This window comes from Rhinopithecus bieti, unplaced genomic scaffold, assembly GCF_001698545.2.
Source record: "Rhinopithecus bieti isolate Rb0 unplaced genomic scaffold, ASM169854v2 scaffold_5626, whole genome shotgun sequence".
Classification (NCBI taxonomy): domain Eukaryota; kingdom Metazoa; phylum Chordata; class Mammalia; order Primates; family Cercopithecidae; genus Rhinopithecus; species Rhinopithecus bieti.
This window is the reverse complement of record NW_016805666.1, coordinates 9,235,805-9,247,497: the sequence shown is the minus strand read 5'-3', so window position 1 is coordinate 9,247,497 and position 11,693 is coordinate 9,235,805. Positions and strand designations below refer to the sequence as shown.

At 46.5% G+C, this 11,693-nt stretch overlaps 1 pseudogene; it reads right to left on the bottom strand.

Moving 5' to 3' along the window:
* Positions 1 to 1,297: 1,297 nt before the first annotated feature.
* On the bottom strand, positions 1,298 to 2,753 carry LOC108530516 (60S ribosomal protein L24 pseudogene; annotated as a pseudogene).
* Between the last annotated feature and the right edge of the window lie 8,940 nt (positions 2,754 to 11,693).

The following is an 11,693-nucleotide window of genomic DNA, read 5'->3' as shown; positions in this document are numbered from 1 at the left end:
CATCTCATCCACAGCAACGCCCCCAGTAACCTCAGCATCTCATCCACAGCAACGCCCCCAGTAACCTCAGCATCTCATCCACAGCAACGCCCCCAGTAACCTCAGCATCTCATCCACAGCAACGCCCCCAGTAACCTCAGCATCTCATCCACAGCAACGCCCCCAGTAACCTCAGCATCTCATCCACAGCAACGCCCCCAGTAACCTCAGCATCTCATCCACAGCAACGCCCCCAGTAACCTCAGCATCTCATCCACAGCAACGCCCCCAGTAACCTCAGCATCTCATCCACAGCAACGCCCCCAGTAACCTCAGCATCTCATCCACAGCAACGCCCCCAGTAACCTCAGCATCTCATCCACAGCAACGCCCCCAGTAACCTCAGCATCTCATCCACAGCAACGCCCCCAGTAACCTCAGCATCTCATCCACAGCAACGCCCCCAGTAACCTCAGCATCTCATCCACAGCAACACCCCCAGTAATCTCAACATCTCATCCACAGCAAACGCCCCCAGCTGCCTGCTGATTGCTCCATCCCCAACTCAGTCTTCATGGCTCAGCATCCATAGTAGGTACAAACACTATGCCTTTGGAGAGGAGTGCCTTAGAGTCTACAGCTAATGGCTATAGGAATTTACCCATTCTATCAAGAAAAAGCAAAATTAAAATGCCAACATTAGGCAAAAGAAAAGAAAAGAAAAAAAAGCATAGGATACTCCCAATAGGTGCCAAAAGAGCAATGATTAGGTACAGTGTTTTTGGGAGAACTGACCTGGAGCCTGCTGGAGTTGTTCAGAGTCTAGAGGGAAACATAAACAAGAAAACCAACCAGGTAGATGTGGAGATCAAATAAGATAAGAGGCTATAATGGATGGTAGAATGAGGGATACTGGGAGCACAGAGGAGGGCCCCCTGATGCTGCCCTGAAGAGGTAAAGAAGGCTTCATTCCAGAGCAAATCCTGAGCTGCGTTTGGAAAAACAAGCTGGAGGTAGTCAGAAATAGAAGGGGGAAGATGGGTGCGGTGACTCACGCCTGTAATCCCAGCACTTTGGGAAGCTGATGCGGGCAGATCACGAGGTCAGGAGTTTGAGACCAGCCTGGCCAACATGGTGAAACCCTTTCTCTACTAAAAACACAAAAATCAGCCGGGCATAGTGGTGTGCACTTGTAATTCCAGCTACTCGGGAGGCTGAGGCAGGAGAATCACTTGAACCCAGGAGGCAGAGGTTGCAGTGAGCTGAGATCGCCCCACTGCACTCCAGCCTGAGCGACAAAGCAAGACTCCACCTCAAAAAAAGAAAGAAAGAAAAGAAAAGAAAAGAAAATAGAAGGGGGAGGAAGTGGTATCCCAGGCAGAGGAAAGACTGCCACCAAGTAGGAACTCAAATAATTCCATAGCACCTAGGGTCCGAGATCCCGTAGAGGAGAAGTAGAACCAGTGGCCAAAGGTCAGACAGATCACTGACAGCTTTGTGACATGGAGCTCAGATTACAATCTGTAGGTGAATTAATTCAAGGACTCAATTTTAGGAAAGAATTTAACTTGCATCTTAAAAATGAAATCTGAATATCGACTTGTTAATTCACAGTAGGAAAAAAGTCACTAAAGAGCAAATCGAGACTGGAGTTCTCTGAAAGCAAATGCTCTGTCTTCAGGCTGGCCACAGAGAATGCCAGGATCTGATGAGGAAGCGGCTGGTGAAGCTCAGGTAGCTGACTAAAGCAGCGTCATTCATGACACTATGGGGATCCACCTACCTCCTGCCCCGGGAGGGGTACGGTCCAGAGCATTGAGTGATGGCTCTAGCGGCAGAGGAGACGGAGAGGTGACGCGCGGGCCTGACAGCAGGAGGACCCCTGAGAACTGAGAGGGGATGCGCGGGCCTGACCCCTGAGAACGGAGAGGGGATGCGCAGGCCTGACAGCAGGAGGACCCGTGAGATGGCCAGTGCTCCACTGTGTCATGACCAGGGCCTGAACTAGAAAGTGGAAGTAGAAACCAGAAGGCAGATTTAGGAGAACTACTTCCTCCTCCTCCTCCTCCTCCTCCTCTTCTTCCTCCTCCTCCTCCTCCCTCGTCCTCTTCCTCTTTTTATTCCTCTTCTTCTTCCTCTTATTCTTCGAGTTAGAATCCAATCTTTACTTAAAAATCTAATCTGACAGTTTATCGTTTTCCACCAACTCGGGGAGCTGAAACTTTCACAGGCTTCACAATCTTTTGCTTAGGTGTTGCCTTTGTAGGGCCTTAGCAGCAGCCATTGCAGTCTTTTTAGATGCTTGCTTAGCTTCTTTTGCTTCCTTAGCAGCCCTGATCGCTTGTTCTCTCTGAGCCTTTCTAACTTCAGGTTTGTGATTCCTCTTGGTCATTATAGCAGCAAGAGATACACCAGTAATGGCCCTCTGGAATCTGATTGCTGGACGGATTCTTTTCTTTTGAATTTCTTCCGACTGTCCCTTTTTGTGCTTCCTTCTGTAGAGGACAGTCCAGTTTATCTGCCGAGGATTCCTCTTGGAAAGGAACACCAACTCGCATTTTGCATTGAGAAACTGGAAAACCTTCCCGTCGGTCCTGGCATAGTGCTTCCCGTGTCCTGGGTAGATCTTGTACCCGCTGAAACTGCACAGCTCAACCTTCATGGCAGTGGCTCCACGGGAAGAGAAATGATGGCAAAGAGAACTACTGTTATTATTTTTTGAGACGGTGTTTAGTTTCGCTCGTCACCCAGGCTGGAATACTAAGATGTGATCTCGGCTCACTGCAACCTCCACCGCCCAGTTCAAGAGACTCTCCCTACCTCAGCCTCTGGAGCAGCTGGGATTACAGGCACCCACTAACAGGCCAGGCTCATTTTTGTTTTTGTTGTTGGGTTTTTTTGTTTTGTTTGTCTTTTTATGAGATGGACTCTTGCTCTGTTGCCAGGCTGGAGTGCAGTGGTGCGATCTCGCCTCACTGCAACCTCTGCCTCCCAGGTTCAAGCGATTCTCCTGCCTCAACCTCCAGACTAGCTGGCACTACAGGTGTGCACCACCACACCCAGCTAATGTTTGCATTTTTTTTTTTAGTAGGGATGGAGTTTCACCATGTTGGCCAGGATGGTCTCAATCTCTTGACCTTGTGCTCTGCCCGCCTCAGCCTCCCAAAGTGCTGGGATTACAGGCGTAAGCCACGTGCCCAGCCTAATTTTTGTATTTTTAGTAGAGATGGGGTTTTATCATGTTGGCCAGGCTGGTCTCGAACTCCTAACCTCAGGTGATCCACCCACCTCAGCCTCCCAAACTGCTGGGATTACAGGCATGGGCCACCATGCCTAGTCTGATTTAGGAGATTTTTAGGAGGCAGAATCAGGTGGTCTGAGGGATCAATTGCATGTGGGAAGTGAGGGGGAAGTAGGGGTTTGAGATGACTGGTTAAAGTCAGCCAGCAAGGGGGAGTAAAGGAGTGCAGGCACGTTTGTGTGGGGAGACAATGAGATTCATGACTTGGCTCCTGCCAACGTGTAGGATTATCTTTTACCACTATTGAGCATGGATCCTTCATGCCTGTCAGACTGAACATCTTGCAGTTTCCAAAGGTGTCACCCTCTCGGACCCCAGTCTGTTTATATACATCATTCCAGACAACACAACACCCTTCTCCCTGCCCTGCTGTCTCCTGTTTACCAGCTCGCCAAGCCTGTCTGGCCAGCCTTCTCTGGTCCTTTCCCTGCTCTCCTGACTATCCAACTGTTATGGGTTGAACTGTGTCCCCTAAAAAGATATGTTGAGTTCCTAACTCCCAGTACCTGGGAATGTGACCTTATTTGGAAATAGGGTCTTTGCATATTGAATTAAATGAATTCATTAGTGTAGGCCCTAATACAATACGACTAATATCCTCGTAAGGAAAGGAAAATGGCACACATGGGGAGAACACAGGACGACAGCAGAGACCGGAGTCATGCAGCCGAAAGCGGGGAATGCTGAGGATCGCTGGCCAGCACTGGAAGCTAGGAGAAGGCAGGAAAAGATTCTGCCTGGAGTCTCAGAGGGAGGATGGCCCTGCTGTCACCTTGATTTCAGATGTCTAGCCTCCAGAACTGTGGGAGAATACGTTTCTGTTGTTTTAAGCCACAGGAAACCAATACATCATCATTTCCACGTGTCCACGTTTCTACATTTGTAAACACTGTATGTCCACTTAGGCATTTACCACCTGGTCTGGTCATTCTTTGTTTTATATTTCTTTATTAAATTATGAGTTTACAGCTGGACACGGTGGCTCGCGCCTGTAATCCCAGCACTTTGGGAGGCCAAGATGGGCAGATCACCTGAGGTCAGGAGTTCGAGACCAGCCTGGCCAACATGGTAAAACCCCATCTCTACTTAATACAAAAATGAGCTGGGCATGGTGGCATGCGCCTGTGATCCCAACTACTCAGGAGGCTGAGGCAGGAGAATCACTGGAACCCGGGAGGCAGAGCTTGTGGTGAGCCGAGATCGCGCCATTGCACTCCAGCCTGGGTGACAGAGCAAGACACTCCGTCTCAAAAAAAAAAAAAAAAAAAAAAAAAGATGAGCTTACCTTTAAGGACAAGAATCATGTTTTATACACCTCTGGACATACAGCAAGTTGTCTGGCACAGTGAATGCTTAAGAAATATTTCTTAAATGAGAAAAAACAAATGGACCAAAGTTCTTGATGGCATTTAGAGATCAGCAGGAGCTTACCAGATGGCAGCCACTGGAAGGGGCCCACAGGGGGATGGCATTGACATGAGCGTCAAGAAATTTTTACCCTGGGCCATGGGTCAGGACAGAGGGAACAATGATAACCGCAGCAGCAGTCTTGGGAGTCAAGGAGAAACCTAACTCCTGCCCAGTCCTGTGCTCCATGGCACAGAACTGCCGGCCACTATTTGTGAGTTGCATAGGACAGAAAACCCAGACTTCTGTTAAGGCGAGGAGTGCAGGCAACATTCTGGGAAGGCATCTGCGGTCTCAGACCAGCTGACGTGACAGGCGGGTGTGTACCAATGCACAACAGTTGTACTCTGTGAACGGCCACTCTTTTGAGCCTCCAGAATGTTCCATCTCGTGACCACCCCTGGGGCTCCCCAGTGAGCCCAAAAACTAAAGCGGTAACACCTGGTGGCAGAGGCTTCTCTGAATTCCATGGAGCCATGCCTGCGTGATAGCCATTTTCCTTCCTGCTTAGTGGTGGCCTGCCCACACCGTTTCGGTTTTCAAATATCCTGAGTGTCACCCTGCACATAAGCAGTTTGTGAGGAATGGAGACTGGCATGCCCAGCAGGCATTCGAGGAGAAGCTACATGGAGAGGCCGGAAGGTGACAGTGGTGAAAGAGGCTGCACATTCAAGGCTCCGAGGAGGACAGGGATGGGAGGCCTGGTGCGCAGACTGGCCTTGGGTGTGAAAGGACTTCTCCGCCATGCCATTCAACTCCCTGAGAACTGGCTGGGCTCGCCTGGTTGGCTCCCAAAGCAGCTGTCCCAGGAGGACAAGGCTTGGCCTAGTCCCAGAGCTGAGCAGATTGAAAGAAGAGTTCAGTACTTGTGAGGGGAGGAAAAGACATTGTGTTTGGCTCTGCTTAGTGCTATTATAGCATTGACTTCACTGTACTTTATTTCTAATCCTTCAAGAAGCATACTGTCACATTTAATAAGCCTACAGACTTGATTCACCAGAAGATTTTGTTCCTGCCCACTCTGTATACATTTTCTTAATTTCTTTTTTTTTTTTTTGAGACCAAGTCTCACTCTATTGCCCAGGCTGGAGTGCAGTGGCGCGATCTTGGCTCACTGCAACCTCTGCCTCCCAGGTTCAAGCAATTCTCCTGCCTCAGCCTCCCCAGTAGCTGGGATTACAGGGGCGCACCACCACACCCGGCTAATTTTTGTATTTTTAGTAGAGACAGGGTTTCTCCATGTTAGCCAGGCTGGTCTCAAACTCCTGACCTCATGATCCACCCACCGTGGCCTCCCAAAGTGTTGGGATTACAGGTGTGAGCAACCACGCCCAGCAATTTTCTTAATTTCTGGGTCCCTCTATGGAGGGAAAGGAAACATGAAACAAAAGCAGTTAATGCTTTCATGTGTTTTCTTTGACCCTGCAGTCTTAGTTAATTTTTTCCAACTTGGCGGCACCTAGCAAGATCAAAGTTGTGGTCAACCGCAGAGCTCCACAGTCTTGCACTGTTGCCATTCCTAGCACAGAGCCAAATGGGGTCTGTGTGGACTCTGTTCTGAAATGTAGCAAACGCAATTGCCTTTGACAAGCACAGCTGAGCAGCATATTTAAGAATGTCAGAAATTTAGGGGTGGGATAGACCTTCATAAAATTAAGATAAAATTTGTGTCGACTAGGGTCCAGTCTTGGACAGGGTTGAGCTTCCAAGTAGGTAAACCATGAATGACAGGCAGTTAAAAAGTACATTCTGGTTGGTACCTACAAGGTAACAGTATAGGTGCCACCATAAAAAAAAAATGAAAATTTAAAATCTAGAGATAAAGCTCGTTTTTACTTTGGTTTTATTTGTACTTCAATTCTGTTCAGGATGCTGGTTAGAAAACCTCCACGTATGAGAAACAGTGAGAGGCAAACTCTTTTGTGCCGTAGAATGTTCTTGATATCAAAAAAGAGCACTAGAAGCCTTCAACATTTCCTGTTTATGTTTCACAGATCAGAGGTTCACACAGAAACCACCTGCCCACGTGGCCCCTGCTGCTGGTTTCCCAAGCCCCAGCTTTCCTCTGCAGTCCCCTCTGGCACTGCTTTCTTCTGATGAAGTCTGGTGAAGTCCTTGGGGGAGAAACCAATGCGACAGCAGTTTATCCTGTGAGAGCCTTGTGGTTCCTGCTGAGGGATTCCCCCCACCTGCCTCAGCCACGGGAGAGCAAAGAGGGTCTTGAGTTCTATCTAGAGCACCACTTGCCAAAAACACGTGATAACACAGGTGCACCTGATGACACAGGAAGCTATGCCTTTGTGAAAACAGCAATAGCATTCTCCTGGAGTCCAGAGCCAGAGCTGGGAGAGACACACGAAGCAAGGGGTGGACGTGTGTGCATGCATGTGTGTTTGTGTGTGTGTGTTATGTGTGTATATGTGTATCTAATAACATACTTTGTTTTGTTTGAGACAGAGTTTCACTCTTGTCACCCAGGCTGGAGTGCAACGGCATGATCTCAGCTCGCTGCAACCTCTGCCTCCCAAGTTCAAGTAATTCTCCTGCCTCAGCGTCCCAAGTAGCTGGGATTATAGGTGCCTGCCACCACGCCTGGCTAATTTTTGTATCTTTAGTAGACACAGCGTTTCCTGTATCTTTAGTAGACACAGCGTTTCACCATGTTGGCCAGGCTGGTCTCGAACTCCTGACCTCTGGTGATCCACCTGCCGTGGCCTCCCAAAGTGCTAGGATTACAGGCATGAGCCACTGCACCCGGCCTATCAATGAACTTTTTAAAGAAAGGGTTCTGAACCTAAAATGAAAAGAGGAGGCCGGGCGTGGCGGCTCACACCTGTAATCCCAGTACTTTGGGAGTCTAAGGCAGGTGGATCACCTCAGATCAGGAGTTCGAGACCAGCCTGGCCAACGTGGTGAAACTCCGTCTCTACTAAAAATACAAAAATTAGCCAGGCATGGTGGTGTGTGCCTGTAATTCCAGCTATTTGGGAGGCTGAGGCAAGAGAATCTCTTGAACCCAGAAGGCAGTTTGTGGTGAGCCAAGATTGCACCACTGCACTCCAGCCTAGGCAACAGAGTGAGACTCCATCTCAAAAAAAAAAAAAGAAAAGAAAAGTAAACAAAATTAAAATAAAAAGAGGAAATACAGTACCTGCTGTAGTTTACTTATGCAATAAACTAAGCAACAGACAATACCTAGGAAAGGGCCTGGCACATAATAGACCTCAGTGAAGATTTCTGACTGGTAACAGGACAACTTCCTCTTTTTAATGCATTCTCTACCGACTCAGCAGTCTTTCTTATTTCTATTATTTCCTTGCTAGCATTATAGCTGCTAATGCCTTCCTTAGCCATGCAGAACAAGATATATAGTCAGATTGCTTTCCAAGAAGCCCTTGATGTTGTTATGGGCACCATTACTGGGGAGGTCGAATTTAGGAACAGTTAACTCATTTATTCCCTGATTCAACTGTGAAAGGAAAATAAATCTTGAGACCCTAAACTCACTAAGCCAAAGGGGAAAAGTCCAGCTGGGAACTGGGTCTTGCAAACCTGTCTCCCATTGTGTTCCTAAATAGATAGCTACCAGATAAAAAAGCTATAGACTTCTCTCACAATTTGCCCATAGGGAAATTCCTTGTGGGCTCCCAGATCTTTACTCTAAAACAGTTCTGTTGAATCTCACCCTGGCAATGTACATTGATAGCTTATCTTTGCAGATATGGGACAAAGGACAGAACTCAAAGACATCCCTCTGCTTACCTGAGACAAAGGCGTATGTGTTTGCTTCCTCTGCCCTATGTTTATGTTATGTAAAAAACGCAGATTCATCGAATGTGTAAGTGACTGTACCTCTAGCACCCTCGCACATGTAAATGACTGATCAAAGACGAAAGAATGCAATGGCTTCCCTCTTATCCACCCACACCCTTTGCAAAAAAAACTTTCTTTCTCCAATATTCATTCTTTTCCCTTTAAATATTGAGGTCCCCAGACCCCTTTGGAAAAGCATGGGGCACAGTTTTCCTGTGGATCGGTGTTCTTTCCTGAGCACTTCCTTAACCTTGGCAAATAAACCCAAATGATCGAGACTCGCCTTGGTCACTTTCTTTGATTTACATAACCAACTCGTATCAAGGGCCTCTTATGGCAGACACTGTATTCATTCAGTTATGCTGTCAGGAGAGAAAGAGGAGGAAGACATGTACCTGCTCCCAAAGAGGCCACAGCGGAGGGATGGACACTTAGATAATGGTGATACAATGAGAAGAATGCAAACAGTTCCTCAGCATCTCGGTGAAGGTGAAGACTAACTGCCTGCATGGAGGCGGAGAAGGAGGTAACCTTTGAACTGGGGTAATTTAAGAGCAAGAATAGGGGATGGCATTTCACACAAATTAGTAAAGGCATGAAAAAGGGACAGAATATGACACCTTGAGAATGGCAGTGCGACTGTTGTGAAGAACACAGGGGAAAGCAAGTGGATGTAAAATGTAAAGGAGACTAGAAAAACAGATAGGGCTGGATTGTGAAGGCCCAAAAGATTTGGACTTTATCCTAGGCAATGAGCAACCACTGCAGACTGAGGTCCCTGAGCAAAAAAAAAAAAAAAAAAAAAAAAAAAAAAAAAAAAAAAAAAAAAAGGGGGAGAATTTTTTTTTTTTTTTTTTTTTAAGACGGAGTCTCCCTCTGTCCCCAGGCTGGAGTGCAGTGGCGCGATCTTGGCTCACTGCAACCTCCGCCTCCCAGGTTCAAGTGATTCTCCTGCCTCAGCCTCCCAAGTAGCTGGGACTACAGACATGCGCCACTATGCCCAGCTAAATTTTGTGTTTTTAGTAGAGACGGGGTTTTACCACATTGGCCAGGATGGTCTCAATCTCTTGACCTTGTGATCCACCCATTTCGGCCTCCCAAAGTGCTGGGATTACAGGTGGGAGCCACAGCGCCCAGCCAAGGAGGGCAAGTTCTAATTGTTTGCCCAAGCCTAACACTGTGTGTGGCAAAGTGGAGTTGAATTTATAAACTAAGGATCATTGCATAGCTCAATTTAAAAAAAAAAATATGAGAGCACTATGAAGATGAATGGACAGTGAAGGAAGTGGAGGTCCTCAGACCAAACTGGAGACAACAGTCAAATAAAATAATAACACATTTGAGAAGTTTCAAATGAGGATGAGTGCTAATGAGCATAAATACAGTATTAAAGTAAAAAAGTCTTCCAATGGTGACTTTTGACTATGTAGGCTTCAAAATATATTTAGGGTTTTTCATGAAGCGTTTATACCAACATCACCTATGTTCTGAATCAAACCCTATACTCCTTATCCCGTTATGAGTTCATATAATAACAAAATGCAAGAGAACTTGGTAAAATTGACACAATGAAATTACAATACATGACATTGCTCCCTTACTTCTTGCAATAATTTATAAACCAAACCAATTAACACAGAAAATGTACTGTCACAAAAGACTAATTTCTGGCAGGCACAAGGTAAATTCATAGCTTAGCCAAGAAACTAACTCATATTTCCTACTTACCATTCCAAGGTCTGTCACACTGCGTGTCCTGCCGCCTTCTTTCTTTCGTTTTTGCCTCATAGGTTCTGAAAGAAGTATTTGCCTAGAGTCTCTGAATTTAACCAGTTTTTAAAAGGATCAGGAAACATCTAGGGACTAATGAAAACTTTGTGTACCCTACGGGTCCTATGCTCTGTGAGTCTTCTCAGAAAAGGATTTTGGCCACTTGGTAAGGTTAAGGAATCCTTTCAGTAGATGTCTTTGAAGAGAAGAGAAACAGTGGAGCATTCCATGCTTGCAAATCAAAGCCTTTTTTTTTTAAGCAGAAAATGATTAATCTTTGTCCTTGGCTTTTTCTCTCTCTGATACTTTCTGTATTTTGTTTAAATGATCTTGCCCCTGCTACCATGAATTTCTACAACGTATTTAATACTACAAAATCTGTGATCTTCTCTTTTCAGGGAGGGATTACTTGAAAAGGAAAAGAACAATGTGCTATTCTTGGCAGGAAGAGAGGTGCTGCTGACTCGGTGGTCTCGAAGTCACAACTTTTGGGAATTTTTCCAGATGTTAGGTGGGGGGGGCACTACCCACTTCTCTACTGTGTGGAACTAGCTGATGACTTGGGCAGGCTGGGTGAGCTAACCATGCAAGCCATTGTTGCTTTGGAATTCTGTCCTTGGTGGGAAACCCAATGGTGTTGTCCACAGTAGTCTGTTCCAGTGAATGGAGAGCCAAATGACTCAGCCACGTGATGGGGTACAATAAAAATGTCCCCTCTCCTCCTCCAAATACGTTGTGTTGGGTCAGGCAACCATGATAATGAAGTCTTCAAAAAGAGAGCAGAGATAAATGCCAGATTATCCTTAAATCATGTATATCTCTTTAAATATATTATTTGCCTTGAGCTCATAGCTACTTCCAGAAACTGAAACCAGAATGAAAGATTCCATCTATAATTCACCTCTTGGCAGCCAAACCCTCAACACACAGGAAATGTAACACCAATAAAGCTAAATTCAGTCCTTGGGCTGTTTGGTCCAGATAACTTCCTACAGGAGCAAACCTCAGCAGAGGCAGAGGCACAGAAGGAGAGCTCTGTTTAGAAGCATTTGAAAATCTTATTTGGGCCACACTGAGGAATAAAGTGGTTCAACTATTCTGAAACATAAGGAAAAGCAGGCCAGATGCAGCGGCTCACCCCTACAATCCCAGCACTTTGGGAGACTGAGGCGGGCAGATCACCTGAGGTCAGAAGTTCGAGACCAGCCTGGCCAACACGGTGAAACCCCGTGTCTACTAAAAATACAAAAATTAGCTGGGTGTGGTGGTGGGCGCCTGTAATCCCCGCTACTCGGGAGGCTGAGGCAAGAGAATCACTTGAACCCGGGAGGCAGAGATTGCAGTGAGTGGAGATTGTGCCATTACACTCCAGTCTGAGCGACACAGCAAGACTTTGTCTCAAAAAAAAAAAAAAAAAAAAAAA